Here is a 19,030-nt window from a genome sequence, read left to right as displayed (position 1 = left end):
TTTTGTCAAGTACTGTTTAAGAGACATAATACTACAAAAAAATCAGTAACAAGTCCTCCACTTTGAGTGAGAATGTTAAATGAATTTTAAGACGCTAAGGACTGTCCTCTAAGATGCCATCACGTGACCCCTAAAATTCCTTGTTTTTTTATTTGTATACATATTTGTGAAGGCAGCAAAATTATTGACATGTTATTTTCTTGAAAATAGATGCAATTCTGTCTTTGTTTCTTGCTTTTATCACACTTCAAAATCTATTTTATTAAAATGTTGTTGTTGTGTTTATGTTTATGTATTTAGCAGACGCTTTTATCCAAAGCGACTTACAAATCAAGATATAACAAGCTATATAAAAAGCTAACAATAAACTACATAGAAGGAACCCACTAGTCCGACTCTGTCAGAGGTGACAGAGTAGAGATAGGGTGCAGGCATAGAAGGAAGTGAGGAAAGATAAAGTGCAGAGTAGGTAAGTACAAAGTAAGTGCTAGGATAGGAGATGCTCTCTGAAGAGCTGGGTTTTCAAGAGTTTCTTGAAGATAGACAGGGACGCCCCTGCTCTGGTAGCGCTCAGTAGGTCATTCCACCATCGTGGGACGACACATGAAAAGAGTTTGGATTGTCTCAGGCGTGGTGTAGGCACTGCTAGACGACAATCCTGGGACGAACGGAGGGACCGAGTTGTGACATAAGCCATAAAATGCAATAACAAACTGAAAAAAAACACTGTTCAGTTAACATCTATTAGGCCAGTGGGATACCTGCAACAGTCTGCCCAGTTGCATGCATAGTTTAGTTGAGCTACAGTTCCATACAGAACCACTGTTTTTATAACAGCACATGTACAGAAGTACATGGAATAGTGATTGACTGAAGTATGTCCCAAACTGCAATGGAGTGGGCTGTGTGAGTAAATACTCAAGATTCTGCTGCTTCCAACTTTCTCTCTATAAAATTATGTCTGTATACCTGTAGTCATTACATAAATATTGTCTTTAAGTTTATTGAATGTGGATTCTGTCAGATGACTGTGTTTATAAATTGACTGTTATTAGAGTAGTGCAACAGTTTGAATAAAATGGTTTAAGTGACTGTGAGTTGACTCAGACTTAATTTTAATGATAATTTCTAATGCATCTTGCCATCTGACAAAATCAACAGAAACATATGTGACTGAGAGCAGCTTTATTGGGTATTCAGCTGTAATAATGTACCTGTACACTTGAACTTTGTCGTTTTGATAAAAAGATGAAAAACGATGGACTTTTGTGTCAGAAATGCAGGTTCACCCAATAAAACAAGCCTATTAAAGCCTTTCAGGTGTTTATAGTAATGGTTTTATCATTAGTGCTCTGAGGGCTAAAACTTACCAGTCCAGTATATGTCTACTCCCCAGAATACAGGTATATCACCATGACAAGATAACTGGATGGCATACACTGTACTCTACGGGGTGTCGGAGCACAGTTTCTGACAATCATGACTTTCTGAGGCAAATTTTTCACTGGACTACAAATGTCAGTCCCACACAGCTAAACAAAAATTTAAGCTAAAAAATCCAATAGAAATCTCTCTCTCTGTGACTTGTTACTGTCAGTGTCAAAGACTCCATATGACATATAATGGTCAGAAGATACGTTTCTGTAAGGGAGCTGTGCCCATTTTTGTTGCCCAGAAATTAGTGTGTACTAGGGTGTTGTGTTCCCACTGATGCCAAGAGGGGCTGGATCCAATTAAACCGCATCTACAGAAGTTATTTCACATAGGACTTAATGCTAATTAAATATTTTCATACGAAATTCAGGAGCCATTTCTTAGTAGGTTTTTGGATCAGTGTAAAAGGCTGTATTGTTCTACTGTCAGGTTAGTGCAAGCACGCAGAACCTAAATACCCATTATTCATATTATTGAGGAACACTTGCTATTCTTTTTTATTATTATTTAGAACAAATTACTGTTTAAAAACATGAACAAAATTTTTTGTAATAAAACTTTACTTGTATTTTGCCAATTATAGAATTTGGACACACCCCATCGGCTCATCACCTGGCATGCTGCTACTGGTCTGTTCATTGCCTGTTCCTCCTCAGACCACTGCAGGTGGCTTCTCACCACTCTTAACTGGAAAACCCCACAAGCCCTTTTCTCAGTTGTTTGAATCTGTCAATTTCTCTAACATCCAGCATAGTGACAATGAGAATCCACTGTTCACTCTGAATCTAACATCTGTTAAACCTGGACATGCTCTAATATTACTATATTATTAAAGTTGAGTTCAATCTATTAGTGGTCCTAATATTTTGGCACGTTTGTTGATTAGTATTCCTGTACATTCATAGTTTAAAAAGAAAAGAGTCAGACGTTACAAAGGTTTCACTGTGGAAAATAAGGTGACACAAATTATGAAAGTTTATGAAAGCAAACATCAGCCACCACACTTGTTCTGCAAATCATAAACAGCACATTTAGGATGTTTGGAGTATATTGCTCTTTTGGAGTGTTGAGGCAGATGTAGAGGTAGGAGCAGGAGATTACAGACAGCTCTCTGGCACGGGGGCTGATTTGAGTGGCTGTGGCTTCCTTCCTCTGGGGAAATCGAGCCATAGGAGTGGGGTCTCTGATTTACTCCAGGCTCTGGCATGTCTCACTGATGAGCCCCAGCCCCATGTGGGGATTGGCTCTGACCAATATGTTCCTTTCCACTCAGAAGGACAGTACTAATGTGTTAGAACCAAGGCCTAGCAACCCCCTTGATTCCCCTTCGAAACCCCCATTCCACCTTCATTTAAGCTTCTCTCTATCTCACCTGATTCTGCTGCTCTCCCATTGCTTCTTCCTCATATCTGAACCTCTCTATCTATCGCCACCTCTCTCAGCTTCGCTTATATCAGAAACTCCTTCCCATCTTCCCCTCCTCTCGCTTTTGCCTTTCTCTCATCCCTCTCCTTCCTGGTGCTGCAGTCATTTTTCCTCACCTGAGGCTCATTCCCAGTTCTGGCGGAATGTATGACTTTATTTGTACAGCACCAGCATTTTATTGGATTCCTATTGCTTTGGAACAGCAGTAGCACATTTCAAATTCATCAAAAGCCAATTTAATTCAAAATTCATGAAGTGGGCATCTGTCACGTTGCCAGCTCCAGTGTGCTTTGTGTGTTCTCAGGGTGCCTCCCTGATGCTCAGGAGACCATCAGTAAATCCAGTACTATTTCGATCCCTGATTAGAAACTACTGGGAGGTTTCTTTGGCACAATGCTGGATTTCAACAATAACAAAAAATAACTGCATCTGTTTGGTGGTCAGGGAACTTTATAATACACGCCTGAAAAGCCAGAATCTTCCAAGGCCCATTTTTTTCTGATGTTGAGAAAAGATTAATTAACTTGAAGGTAACATCAAGCTTTTTAGTTCATTCATAATTTCATAGTTTCACTATTTTCAACATTCATATTTGTCACATCATCAGTAAGTCAATCTATTTGACTTATTCTAACTATGGAAAGTACTGCGTCTCATATTTTTTTATATATATAAATAGGCACTTTATGGTCCTCTCTCATTCTTTGCACAGTAAAAGTGATCAATTACTGTGTTGATGACCAGCAAAGATTTTGAGGCACAGCTCTCCCATTTGATAGAACTTTGTGCCTATTTCTCCAGACTTATATCAGAAGGTGTCTGTCTTCCAAGATGAGAGTACTCTTTTGTGAAATTTATGGGACCTTGATAGCTTCCTTGTGCTAATTTAGCAAGCTAATATTTGGATTTTTAATTAGTTTTATTTGTTCAGTTTATACCTTGGCTGTTCTGCAGCAAGGTATAAAATCATATTTCCCCATGATGTTCTCAATATGAAACGCAATAGACCGTGGAAATATTGTAGATGTTACAATCTTTAATTTAAGCTAGAGGAGGGTGATAAATGATAAATCCCATCTATATCACAGCACTAGGTTTACATGAACTGTGTTTGAAATTAGAAATAGTTTAATGTCATAGGACTGTGTGAAAACTTGCTTTTTGATACCAATGTTCATCATTCAGTATCTTTCAAAATAACCAATCATTTACATTTTTCTTGCATTTGCTCTTTAAAAAGGTCCAAAGAAATGTTAATATTCACTCGAATAGAATATTTGCTCAACATGAAAGTAATGCGTTTAGGATTGTTCAGCTAAATACATTTATGTTAACAAACCCTCAACTCTTTACATTTATGTTTAGCAAACATATTTCTATTTAACCAATCCAACATCTCACCACCAACTTTTGGAAAAGAGGGCAAGTGGTACATGCATTTAGGACCTGGTTTCCTGAAGTGATGTGGTTTAATGGCAAGATTTAACCAGAGACTCAACTGCTCAATGCTTATTTCTTTAAGTGAGTGCAAATATAAAAACCAAACCCAACAGCTGTACAAAGCACATGGGCATTTATAGAAATATGAAAGGACATCTTGAGGTGTGGTTCTGCTCCTGAGCCTCAGTTTATTTTTTTTGTACGTGTGCATTTTAGTAATTTTCTTGTGAACTCGAATGTGAAAATGTAGCACAATATACTAAACACTGTTTCATAGCAATGGAACTTTAGCATATTTCATGGCAGTGCAGAGTGAAATACAGCAGCAGGCCTTAATCACTAACCTAAATCACTGAGAAGCTGCACAAAGATCATAAGATGCAGAGAAAGAATATAAATAAAAAAGAAAACTAATGAGACATTTTCAGCTGTTCCTGGTTCAAAGCAGAACTGTTTGTGAAATATGGACACAGTTGTGCACCACCTGATGACCAAGACCCCATATTCAAAAGATAGTTGTAGATGAATTGTACGTCTATACAACAGTGTTGCTTTCAATTAAGATACTGAAAGGGATATGTGACCTATTTTAATTAATAGTGCACACATTTCAAACCGATATGTTCAAAAATTAAAAAAATGTTGGCTCCAAAAACTCCATAACCTCATCTCCAAATAAGCTTCCCATTATAAGTCCATGTGTCATTGTGCAAATGTAGATCAGCCTCATAGCCAACCCTATACATGACCCACCTTTAAAAACAAGTGGTCAGAGCAAAGAATCTAGTTGTTATTGATGCACAGAAACCTGCTGATTGGTGGATCTTTATTGCTCGTACCATTATAACCATATTGTGAGTGTGGCATCTTTCACTGCATTTATAAGTAAAGACACTACTATGTGGTATTGTGGGATTTGTAGTATCTGCTTACAATGCTACCACAAAGTTACCACATCTCCTCCATTACTCTTCCATTCAATTACAAGAAAATCTTCTTCTTTTTTTAATTGAATTTTCACTTTATTGCTGAAATTTGAAATCTTTTATATTTATCTTTTCAAAAGGCTATTGTTTTTTCACAACTAGTTTTTATTTACTTATTTATTTGTTCATTTGTGCAAGGAATTAGTTTATTTTAATTCAGCCATTGATCAATTATTTTGTGTTTATTTGTGGTTTGAGGCCCATTATTATCATTAGTAGTAATATTTGTATTTTTAGTAGTAGAATTAATATCATTAAAAACATTGCTTTCAGTTCACAGGGTTACGGATGATAACCTTAAGCAAAAAAATAGTGTCTAATTAATCGTACATGAGTGCTGCACAGTGCTGTGGTGGTTGGCACTGTTACCTCACGGCAAGATGGTTCTCGGCTCCCAATTTAGCCGGGGCCTTTCTGTGTAGAGTTGCATGCGTTCCCCTTGCATGAATTGGTTCTCTCAATCTTGTGTGAGCATGTCTGGTTGTTTGTCTCTGTCTTTGCCCTGTGAAGGACTGACAACCTGTCCAGGATCTCCCCTGCCTCTTGCCCAATGGCAGGTGTGTAGGCTCCAGCACCCCCAACCACTCCAAGGAGAATATAATGGAATGGGAATGGAAAATGGATGAATGGAAGTTACATAAAGACCTCATAATAGTACCTTATAATACAGAGGCATACTTGAATAGTACACTTATCAGTGTATAAACCTGGGAAGTCACTGGTGCAGAGTCTACCAACTTTGATTTCAGGTCAACATCTTACATCACTCTCTGTCCATACCTCATCCTTTCCCCTGGCCCTTTTTGCTTACAGTCCTGTTCTTTATACCAGCTGACGCCCCTCATTCTGACCTCTGAAGACCATGCTGAAAATTTCACACAATCTCTGTGCACAGCAGTAGCTGCTCCAGGACTGGGAGCCAATATGTTGCTATAATTGGGCCTGTAGTAGGAGCAGAGTCCAAGGCAATTAATCCTTTCCTCCTGTTGTTTGCACCTTGGTTGGCAGTGACAGGGTGCAGTGTAATTGGACAGGAGCACACTTGTCCCCTCCATTTTACATTAATATCCCTTAAACTCTAGACTCTAATCCCAGCCAGGTAGAGAATCCCACTTCTGCTACCAATAATCACTCAGTCTCTTTTCTGCTCTCCCACTTCCACCTGTCAACTCTCCTCCATCGCCATGCTCAGCTAATCTATGACGTGAATGGGTGGCTGAGACTGAAGTGGGCAAAATGGGAAGAGGAGCTAGTATGATGATGATGATGCTTATCATGGCCACAAAAAAGAAAGAAAGAAAACTGTTTTGGAAAGTTATTTCTTTATAGAAATACAATAGAGGTAGCTGTGAGAAATATGTAACATTCCTGATTATTCCTACCATCTTTTCTATTATGTAATCAATTGCAAGTAGCAGAAAATAAGTCATGGCCACTGTTTTGTCATTATTATACTATGCTTCAATTTTTTAATTACCTGATTTCTGAAAAGGACAACAATAACTCTTTCTGATGAGCAATCACAGATTGCTTCTTTGTTGATTCTTATATAGAGCTCTCACTGCTTTGAACTAAACCTCTAACCACCCTCATGTTACTGTGACAATAAGCAAAACAAACATTTGCATTCATCATCTGGCAAAAAAAAAGATAGATCTGCATTGTCATAGATCTATATACTCTAGATATTTTGATAACTGAAGATTATTGTATACTTTGACAAATACCAGGGTGTTTCAAATGTAATGAAATTAATTAGTCAGTTTGGGACTTAGTCTTACCAACTAAGTGGACTCTAAATTGGCCTGACAATCCATCCATCCATCCATTTTCTATACCGTCAATCCGTCGGTCGGGTAGCGGGTGGGCTGGAGCCTATCCCAGCAGTCATCGGGCGAAAGGCGGGGGCCTGACAATCCTATCTGCCTAAATATTCATACAAAGACTCTTTGATTGCACATTAAGAAACCAGCTGAGCCACAAAAAGTCCCAATGCCAGGTGCAAATGCAACGATCTGCACAAGGAACAACTTTAGATAGCATGCAATTGTTGTGTTTCTCCACTGATGACTCACTCACTCCTTCTATACCTTATTACCTACAATACAACCCTCTTAAAGGGATTGGCTCGGTCAGTAATAGTTTATTTGTTGGTATATAATTTGTATTTAAGTTGTTTTAAATTGGAAAGATATTACCAGATAACATAATAACATACTGTAATTGATTAGTAATTTACTGCTATTAATTACACAAGCCATAGATTTAATGGCATATCATTTCTTTTTTTATCACTTGACATCCCTGTGTGTAACCATATTTTTCTGATAGTGCCAATAGTTTCTACAAAACTAGAGCAGAGGAAACACCTGTGAACATGGCAGTGAATGATAAGAGATCTAGACAGTGTAAATGGTAAATGGACTTGTACTTGTATAGTGCTTTTCTAGTCTAACTGACCACTCAAAGCGCTTCACTACATGCCACATTCACCCCACTCACACATTCATACAGCACGTCTTAAGGTACTTAACTACGTGCTTTTTCTAATCATTCATACCCCAGTGATACACTGGGAGGCAACATGGGGTTCAGTGTCTTGCCCAAGGACTCTTCGACATGTAGCCCGGGGAAGCCAGAGTCGAACCACCGACCTTCCGATTGGTGGGCAACTGCTCTTCTTCCTGTACATATACATATGACATATGTATATAGAATAAATTCAATATGGAATAAGGTTTCTAATGGTATGTTTTCTTCTCGTGATACTGGAAAGAAAATCACTGGCAGTACCTCCATTTGAGAAAAGCAAAAATAAGATGTTCACAAGGATTAATGTAAAATACTGTAAGTGTTTGTGTAGTTTTACATTGCATAAATATGGTTATTATGGCTCTATATTTTTAAATTAGCATTTACCTGAGACCTTGGGAATGCAATTATCTCCTTCCTCTCATTCCACAAATCTCCAGATTTCTCAATTATGAACACCTCCACCTGTCCCCACAGTTCTCTCTGTCTTTTCTTGGCCATTTCTAATCTCTTCAAGCAACTCTTCTTAACCTAGGTGTGGTTCAGAAACAGATCAATAGAAGTATAATAGCAGTGTGCACGCTTTCAAATTTTTTTCCTCTTGTCCCTTCCCACTCACCATGCTTACCTCTCATTCTTTAAGACAGAGGAAAGGCTGTGGAGGAAGAGAAAAGGTGGGCTAAGGGGATACGGCATACTGTAGTGTTCTCATAAACTTTATTTAGTATTCTATGAATTTCAGATCAGTTATGTTTTATAATGACACACCATTGTGGTTTGAGGTTGAGGGTAGATGGTATAAGTTGAGGGGGCAGGTGAGGAAGAGATGGAGAAGGCAGAGGGAGAAACGAGAGAAAAATCAATACAACCAGCATGCTTTTCCCCCGGCATGGCAAAGAGAGGGGATCTATTGTGGGGGAACTATGATTTATGTCAGGAGTAAAAGGGCCGTCAGGGTGCGTCAGTGACGAAGGTGTTCGCCAATAATGATTAATGCCCCCCTCCATCCTGAAGACAACCAAACCAGTCAAACCTCATACACCACGCCATCCCACATCTCTCCTTCACCACCATCCCCAAACCCCCCTCTCCTCCTTCTCCCCTCTTTCCTCTTTGACACATGACCTTTACTTCCCTTTTCAGATTGCAGTGCCAACATTCCCACGAAACATTCAAACATTTGCACTTGAAATGCCTTGCATTATACTAATGTGATGTGATTACAGAGAGAGAGAGAAAAAACACATCTCAATGGCAAATCCACAAAGATTGGTTTTAAGCTACAGTCCAAATTTTTAGGTGAGGTCTAAATCTTGTGAGCTTTAACCCTGTAAGACCCAGATATAGATATATATTTTGACCTCTCAGATATTGTTTTAGGAGTCATCTGATGAAGAAATGAAAGAGTTTTCAGATTGTCTGGAGGCACCTGCAGACATATTTTCCTGAATGAATTCATCCATTGTCTGAGTTTCCAGAGTTTGTCCTTCTTTTCCATCACTGACACAGTCAAGTTGTTTATCATACTAAAAGGAACCAACGCATCCCCCCAGAACACTCACAGGTTCATGCTCAAGACCATTCGCACCTGTCCCTGAACAATGTAACAGGCATTCCCCTAACAATTGCAGAACATTCAGAACCTGTTTTTCTATCTCCTAATGCTACTAACTGCTGCTTGGGCAACACTAAGAAAAATAGCTCAGGATCATTTGAAAGTTAAAAAAGAAAGAAAAAACTACAACAACACAGGGAGTTTCAAATACTGCCAGAGATGCTGGAGTTTCACATATCCCATACAGTTTATTGTGTTTAATTATGGTCTAAGCTAAACTGAGTAAAAATTTAAACAGAAAAGCACATACAGTGCTTAATTACAATGAATCATCTAACACTTTAAATTTCTACAACTGTTTTTTTTTTCAATTTGTGATCATGTGAGAAGTGCAGTGTCTATATGACAGACTATAAGGTACACCCTTTTCTCAAACTAATTGGTATTGACAGGGGACCTTAGGGGAGGAGGTTAAGGAGGGGTTAGGGGAGGGGTTTAAGGAGAATAATGAATTAAATAATGGCTCATTACAGAATAATCTGATGAGATCAGGTAAACAAAAATTCCAATTCATATATTGTTTGGGCGGAGAACAGACAGTCAATAACAGCTGTAAAAGTCTTGGGGAGGGGTTAGGGGGATGATTAGAGGGTTACAGCTAGGTTAGTTGGGTAAATCATATCTGCTGAGTGTTTAAATGAGAGAATGGTTCATTTCAGCATAAATGAAAGAATGATTAATTTCAAAATAGGAACAGTTGTTTTTAGAAAAGTAGCTGCCAAAATGTAAGTATTGTATGAGTCGGGGCCAGGGTTGGCCTTATTTTAAATCCTTATTTCGGCAGATTCAGCTACAAGTGTGTTGCTACTCCTATGAGATAGCCACTTGGGTAAACAAAGCATCCCATTCATATATAGGGTTAGGGGAGAAAACCGACTATTTATGAAGAACATATAAGTTCCAACAATCCTGCTTTGTTACTGTTTCAGTAAGACCCCCGGCAATCCTCCAACTAGTCTGTTAAAGTTTACATCCGGCTATATCAGACTGACCAACTCATACCGTCAGACTGAAATGCCAGGGGCTGCAAGAATGCACCATACTGTGAGGGTGAACAGCCAGGGTCTTTGTTTTAGTTCACAAATAAACAGATTCAATATTCTGTAATGAATCGTAGGATGGGAGTAGAGTGAAGGTGAGGACTTGGTGTAAAACAAACAAACAAACAGAAAAAACACATCAGTGCAATTTTTTAGGAAATAAAACGAGAGTTTAATTCCACAGACTTCCATTTAACAATTCTGGAGATATCTCAGGATTGTTCAGCAGTAAGTAAACAGTCTTAATAATGAACACATATGTATGTATACTTATATTCCATTATGACACATTTCTAACTGTTATTCTTCAGAACAAACTGCAGAGGATTTGGAGGTTTTGTTTTGACACAATCGGACTATGGTACAGTTTCTTCAAATTTCAGTAACGCTCGACATACGAAGTGATTTGATAAAAGAACAACAATTATAGCTACTTACAGATCTGATTAGTGCTGCGAAGGTAAGCTGTCAGTTAGGGTCACAGTGTTTCGTTTTACGTTTTCGTTATATATGAATGGGATGTTTTGTTTACCCACGTGGCTATCTCATAGGAGGAGCAACACACTTGTCACTGAATCTGCCGAAATAAGGATTTTTCTCCCACCCTGGCCCCGACTCAATACTTAAATTTTGGCAGCTTCTTTCCTAAAAACAACATTTCCTATTTTGGAGTGAACACTCAACAGATATAATTTACCCAACTAACCTAGCTGTAACCCTCTAATCATCCCCCTAACCCCTTCCCGACACGTTTACAGCCATTATTGACTGTCTGTTCTCCCCCCTAACAATATATGAATTGGATGTTTTGTTTACCTTATCTCATTATTCTGTAATGAACCATTATTTAATTTATTATTCTCCTTAAACCCCTCCCCTAACTCCTCCCCTCACCCCTCCCCTAAACCTGTTCCTTCCTAACACACGAGGTCATTGAAAGGTCACCTGTCAATACCAATTAGTCTGAAAAAGGGATGTACCTTATAGTGTGTTATATGTAATATGTAAGGAGCACAGCCTATTTTGACTTGTAGTTTGTCAAAATAACTAAATACGTACATGTTCTACATATTGTAATAAATACACAAAAAATATTTAAGGAATTTTACTTACTTTAATCATGACCAATCCAGTCATGCAAAAAAAGGAGATGAGCTCAACGGGACATATGCAGGTAGAATGAGTTCAAAGTCAGATGACCGGACTTATAAACACTTCTTCTATCCAATAGCATTGTGAGGTCAAACAATATGGCCCATTACCTATGTCTTCAGAAAAAAAAAAATTTGCAGCCATGTTTTTAGAATTGTTAAAAGTGATGTTGTAAATATGCAACTGTGGGTCTTACAGGGTTGGTAAATGGTAAATGTACTTGTATAGTGCTTTTCTAGTCTAGCTGACCACTCAAAGCGCTTCACTACATGCCGCATTCAACCCACATCTTAAGATGTGCTTTTCTAATCATTCATACACACATTCATACCCCCAATGATACACTGGGGGGGCAACGTGGGGTTCAGTGTCTTGCCCAAGGACGCTTCGACATGTAGCCACCGACCTTCCGATTGGTGGGTGACTGCTCTTCCTCCTGAGCTACAGCCAGCTTGTGTAAGGTATTCTGTGTAAGGAATTCTGTTCAGAACTAAAAAAAACTCTGCAAACTTGTTGGTGTTATCTATTTGCACTAGATTCAGTATCTATTTGCACAGAGTAGGTATGACTCTAAAAGTACTTATAAGAGTCTAGATTTGAATTGTGAGTTTGATGGACAACCAAAGTAAATAGGTCTATTCATTCAGATCCAAGAGATTGACCGATTGATAGAATGACACCTCCTCTGCTTTCCTCTTACCTTCAAAAAATTATTCAAACATCCAAATCCTGTTCCTTGGATTAATCTCAGTATATATGATTGTATCTATGAAAATAAAGTAGCAAACTGAGATCCCTGTGTGTAGCACTAGTTATAATAATAACAATATAATCATTTCTCTGGTCACCTTAGTCAGTCTGAATCTCAGGACCAATCTCAGTTCAAAAATACTCAAAACTTGTTGTTAGTTATATCAGTGGTAAGTATAGAATCAGGAGACAATAAGGCAAAAATATATTCTGTTGACAGCAATGTGCAAGCAGGGTGCATTTATTTAGCCAATATCAGAAATACAGGCCAAATATGCAATGAGACAACGCAAGAGTTGACCAACTGGCCTCCTCATGGCTTTTTCTTTTATACTTTATGGGACTCCTCCCCGGTTTCCACCCCCTTTCCATATTATTATTTTTTTGACTGCCCGCAAATTTATACACTATCATAATCAACCTTAAACTTTAACCATGTATTGTTCCATCTAGCTTGTATTTTCTTAAAAGGTATCAGCATGAGTGTTCGTACTCTCAGGATAGGCCTTTCACTATCTTTGCAGCTCTTTTATTTTCACCCCATGGTCATAGAGCCCTCTATCTTCATAACTCTTCATATAACTTTATGGTCACCACCTGTGTCTTCATGGTCACTGTCTATGTCTCTACCTCTTATCCTCCCAAGGCCATTCTTAGAGCAAACGCTCATCCTTCACCCTACTCAAGGTACATAAGATAACCGTTCCCAGAAATACCCAACAGATGTCTGATCAAGGTAGCATAGATGAGCATGTATGGTTATTCTGAACTCAAAACTGTTACAGAGGATATGGTTAAAAAATACATCTGTCTCTAGGGTTCATTCTCAACAGTCCCCCCTTTGATCTTCGTTGGAACAGGACCGTCAATTTATATCCGCAATCCTAGAGACAAATAAGTGATAAACCCTAAATATAATGGAATATAAAAACCATTGCAGAGCAATCACCCTGACTGAAATTCGCTGAAGCCACTTGGTGCTAAGAAAGGTACTTGTATTCCAGCAGTGACATAACTGAACAAGTGACTGACTGGATGCTCACACCAGAAGCGACTTCCAATGTACGCTGGCGACAATGAGTGACTAGAGAGACCACAGGTGATTTAGTCGCTTTTGGTGTGAGCATCCAGTGAAGCGACCAAAGCGACACACGTAGGGTGGCCAGATGTACAAACATTGTACAGGCTTGTACCGCATTTCTAATAATTTTCAGCCTTCTCCACAGCACCCATCAACTGCCTCTCAAAGGGAGAGAGGAAGTCTTCATGTGGCCTCTTCTGCGCCCTAGGCCTAGACCTCTTCCTGGAGGTGGATGGTGTGGATGTGTGTCTGGGTGTGAATGTGTGTGATGGGGTTTCACAATCTGGGGGCACGGGTTCCAAGAACAGAGTGAATATTTCACTTTCTGCATCATTGGCCTGGCTGGTGGTGCTGGCATCCTCCCCCGTATTTCCTCCATCTCCCTGCCCCTGACTGCCACCTGTAGGGAAATTGCTGCTGGTGGCCCTGTCCTCCATGAAAGCATTTAAAAATGCGATGATTTGGCTACAATGCCACGGTCGATGGGTCAGCTCTGCTCCTGCACCTCCCCTTCTCTTTTTTTCTCTCCCTCCTGTGCGTGTCCCTCAAACTTATCCACCTCTTCCTACAATCATCAACTGTAAACAACGTACAAAACACCACTATCTCTCCCTTTGCATATCAGACACATCATTATTTACATGTAGCCATAGTAACCTACACCTAACCAGATACTCCAACAAGTTCTGCTATCTTCCACCAAGCATAATTTTTTTTTGGTTGTCTCTGTAGACAAACAGGCTTGTATCATAAAGCTCTGGGAAACCGAGACAGCAATAATCAATTCCTCCTCCATTGTTTTCCTCTCTTTCTGCCTTTTCCGCTCATTTCTGCCTTTTTTCCGCCTTCGGGATCCAGATCGGCCTACAATTGGCTGTCGTTGCGGTCGCACCGCTGCTTATTTGCATAAAGGTGAGCCTCTCTCAACTTTTGTTGCGTTGCACAAATCGCTGACATCGCGTCGCGCTCACTGTCGCCAGCGAAAATTGAAAATGAATGGCGGCTGGTCGCTGCAGTAGCTCAAGTCGCTTTTGGTGTGAGCACCCAGTTAGCGAGGGAAATCCTCTCTCTTATGGAATGCAGATGGAAGCATTCTATCTTATGAAACACTGATTGAATGAGGGGTAAAAGCCTTGCCAAGGGACTTGTTGGGCTCACGTTAGATCTCTTACTAAGCTAAACTAAATTATTAGTTCCATGGTCGACAGAGTAATAAGAAATCCTAACCAGTAATCTTCGTTTGAACTACATTCAGTGTAAATTACTTAAAACGTGATCAGTGAGAGTACCATTATCAATTAACTGAAAAAATCTCTAACAGATGATATAGCACAGCTCTGAACTTGTGGAGTTTTTCATTTGTTTTTTATGGATTTTCTGTCTTGTTTTCCTGAAGCCAGAAGGCAGCCCAAAGCCTATGCGCATTGCCCAAGTTCCTCTAAAGAGGTTCCTAGACATAGAGACATATGTCTCTCGGGATCATTCTTAACATACCATATTCTCTAGTAGGATTTTGTTTAAAAAAGATTTTTCAAATATGGGTACAGCAGGTAAAATAAAATGATTGAATCCTTTTGGAATTAGAATGTTTACCCTCTGTGATGGCTAAAACATAATGATAGAATTGGAGTTACATCACGTAACTATTATAATGTTCCTGAGGACAACCCTATAAGCTACAACAACAGGTAAGGTAAGGCTTGTAACCCCAAGTACAAGAGTGGACAATAATTATCAATGAAAGTGTTGGCATGACAAGCGTTGATTTCTCATAAGTCCTGATTGAAGCCAGCAAATAATCATAAGTACTACAGTCATTTAAATTATTTGTGAGTGAATGCTGATTTCCAAAACTCTCAAAAAGTAGACATTAGTAGGTTGTCATGTGAGCAAATAAAATGGGTCTGTGGCCTGGTTTAAAAGTCTGTCCGTGGCATCTAATTTCTGATCGCATTGTGCAAGTCATAAAAGATAAAAAAGCTATAATTGGTATGCCGTGTCATTTATGACTCTTCTTTTATCTGACTGTGGACCATATAATCAAACAAAGATATTGTATCACAGTTTAAAGTAAGCAGACCCAGTTGCTTTAGTTTAGTTTAGGTATTATATTGTTAGTGGTTAACATCCAATAAGGAGAATGGTCATTCAGTCCCCAAGCCATTAATGTTTACAAGTCTACTTAGGAAAGAGACTAAACCCCAAAGTTCTCGCAATTTATTCATGGGCATAGATGGCTGATCACTGGACCAAGTGGAGCACCTCCATCTCCATTATTCAAAGAGGGAGTGTAACATATTTTTTTGCTCCCCCATATTTTGTGTACTCGTGTTTGAAAACTAAAACTGTAAACATACGTAAGGTCCCAGAAATATTGTGATTAAAATGAACTAGCCTTTAAACTTCAGTATATTGATGTTATTTACCATCAAAAACAAACAAACAAAAAAATGACACACCCCAGGACCGACACCACTTTCAGTTGTTTCAGTCAGACTGGTTCTGTTGGTCACAGGCTGGTTTGGCAGTCACACTTGGGAGCCAGTAAACCATTTAAAGGCAATGGACAAACCATTTGGCCCAGAATGGGGTGACGTGCCTCCAAAAAAACGCTGGCGTTGTTTGTTCGCCGCTTCTCTGTCTGAAAATATTGTGTTTTTTCAATTTCTGCCTATTTGCAGACTTCTCGACTGTTACAATTTCTATTGGTTCTATAGCTTTCATGGTCTGTTTTGGTCACATTTTTCTATTACCAGATTGCAACTTTGATGGAGATGAACTCTAATGGTCTCTCACGTGTACCGGTATCCATCAGCCTGCTACACTTGCTGGCCACCACCACATCCTCATCAGGCTGACATTCTCGTCTCTTCACCAGGCCTGCTGTGAGAGCAGGCCGGTGGCCCCTCTCCTCATCATTGGACTACTGTTTGCCTGCTGTGGATTATCCCGTGGATACTCCTGGGGTACATGTCACCTCTCCTTCTACAGACATCCGGCTCCTAGTCACAAACTAGCACTAACTCCATGTTAGCACTCCGCACCTGGATCATGCCCCAGCTGTACTCCACGTCCGACCTCCACTCAGTCAACAACCACCTGCGCCCAGACTGCATCGACATCCTCAGAAACTGGTCTACTTCTCCATCCTCCACACAGAGGCTCTGGTTGGATGTTCAACTACAACTTTTCAACTCCTGACTCTATCCCATCCACCTGGTCCTGCTCACACAACTCAACTTCCTCATTATGTCATCACAACAAACAACATGTGCACCTATCAAATCTCCACCCCCTTCCTCAGTCATCACAACTCATCAAGAAGCAATGTCACCTGAAACGGTCTTTGCTCAACACCCGCTCACATAAGTCTAATTCTAAATTAATTCATAACTGACAATAATCTGGATTTCCTCTGTATTACTGAAACCTGGCACAAACCTCTTGACTACTTTTCTCTCAATCAGACCACACCCACTGGATTAACATATATGGACAAACCCCGATCTGAGGGGCTGTGACACTTCCACAGCATTTTACAGAAAGGACATTAAAACCACCATCTCCATCCCTGCTGTTCGCTCCTTCGAACATCTCACTTTCAAATCTCTAGACCCACTCCTTTGGTCACTGCCATCATTTATCACCCTCCCAAACCAAACCCCTCCTTTTTGTCTGACTTTTCTGACTTCCTCACCCAGTTATCTGCCATCTCACCTTCTGTTCTTCTTCTGAGAGATTTAAACATTCACATCAACTCTGACTGCAAATCTGCCACTGAATTCCTGGAACTGCTACACTGCTTCAACGTCACTCAACATGTCAACTTTCCCACCCACAGCCATGGTCACATCCTGGATCTGGTCTGCTCCACTGGTCTCACCATACATCCAGCTTCAACCTCAACATCTCCGACCACCTGGCAATCTTCATGGAAATTGACATCCCCATTCCGACCGCTAAGGCTAAATGGACAAAATCTTTTAGAAATCTCAAAACCATCTCCCCTTCAGCTCTTGCTGACTCCCTTGCAAGTAAAATATCTGCCTCTCCCCCTCTGCAAACTGACAATCCCTCTGACCTCACCAAAATCAACAATGAAACACTCTCCTGTCTCAATCAGCTGGCTCCCATCAAAACTAAAACTGTCTCATTCACCCACTCTTCCCCCTGGTACACTCCTGAACTACACAAAATTAAATCAGGAAAACGACAGCTTGAAAGACTTCACCAGAAAACTGGTTTAACTGTCCACCTACAAGCCTATACAGATTACCTTCAGCAGTACAAGGACGCCCTGAATACTGCCCGGTCCACCTACTACTCTGTTTTCTACAGTAAATAAACACCTCAAGGTCAGCGACAATACATCCAACTCATTCAAAACTGACAAATGCAACTTCCTTCTTTCATTCTTCCAAACAAAAATTTACACCATCTATAACAACCTGTCTTCCTCTCCTGTCCCCACGGCCTGCACTCCCACTTCCTCATTTGCTCCTCCCCTGCTCACCTCTCAGCCTCTGTCTCAGTTCTCCCCTGTGTCACCAGGGGAGCTGCCCAAAATCATGAAATCATGAAATCTAGAGTGCCATGTAGCTTAGCTGTAATCACTCACTGTAAACAGAGCATATGTAAAAAACCATTTTTTCAGTCATTAAGGACTCTCTACCAGCCATCTCCACACTCATCACAGAAATCATCAACTCCTCCTTCAGGTTTGGCTCAGTCCCCCGTTCACTTAAACTGGCTGCTGTCACCCCCATCCTCAAGAAACCTGGAATCAACCCTGACATCATGTCGAACTTTCGGCCCATCTCCAATCTCCCCTGTCTGTCCAAAATACTGGAGCGTACTGTCGCTACACAACTCAAAGCCCACCTCTGCTCGAATGACCTGTTCAAAGCATTTCAATCTGGTTTATGTTCCCAACATAGCACTGAAACAGCCCTCTTGAAAGTCACCAATGACATCCTCCTGAGGGCAGAGTTCGGCCACCTCACCGTCCTCATTCTCCTGGACCTCACTGCAGCTTTCCACACCATCAACCACACTATTCTTCTCTCCCGCCTTGAGTCCTCCCTCAGCATCACTGGTACTGCACTCTCCTGGCTCAAATCATACCTCACAGACTGACAACAATTCATCCACATCAACATCTGCACCTCCTCCACTGTTCCTCTGTCCCAAGGCGTCCCCCAGGGTTCAGTACTTGGTCCTCTCCTCTTAATTCTTCATCTGCTCCCCCCTTGGTAACATTATTCGTCGCCATGGTCTCCATTTCCACTGTTATGCCGATGACGTCCAGCTTTACATCTCCATCACCCCCGCCACTCACTCCTCCCTCTCCAACTGCCCCACCAACATCAAATCTTGAATGCAAACCAACTTCCTCAAACTCAACTGTGACAAATCCGACCTGATCATTATCGGCCTCAAATCCCTCACCAAAACCACAGACAGTTTCCGCCTCACCATCGATAACTCCACCCTGTTTCCATCCCCCCACAGTCGCAACCTTGGAGTCATCTTTGACAGTAAACTCTCCTTTGACCATCACATAAGCCAAATCACC

This window comes from Leuresthes tenuis, unplaced genomic scaffold (assembly GCF_036924035.1).
Source record: "Leuresthes tenuis unplaced genomic scaffold, fLeuTen1.0.hap1 SCAF_9, whole genome shotgun sequence".
Lineage (NCBI taxonomy): Eukaryota > Metazoa > Chordata > Actinopteri > Atheriniformes > Atherinopsidae > Leuresthes > Leuresthes tenuis.
This window is presented reverse-complemented; position numbering follows the sequence as displayed.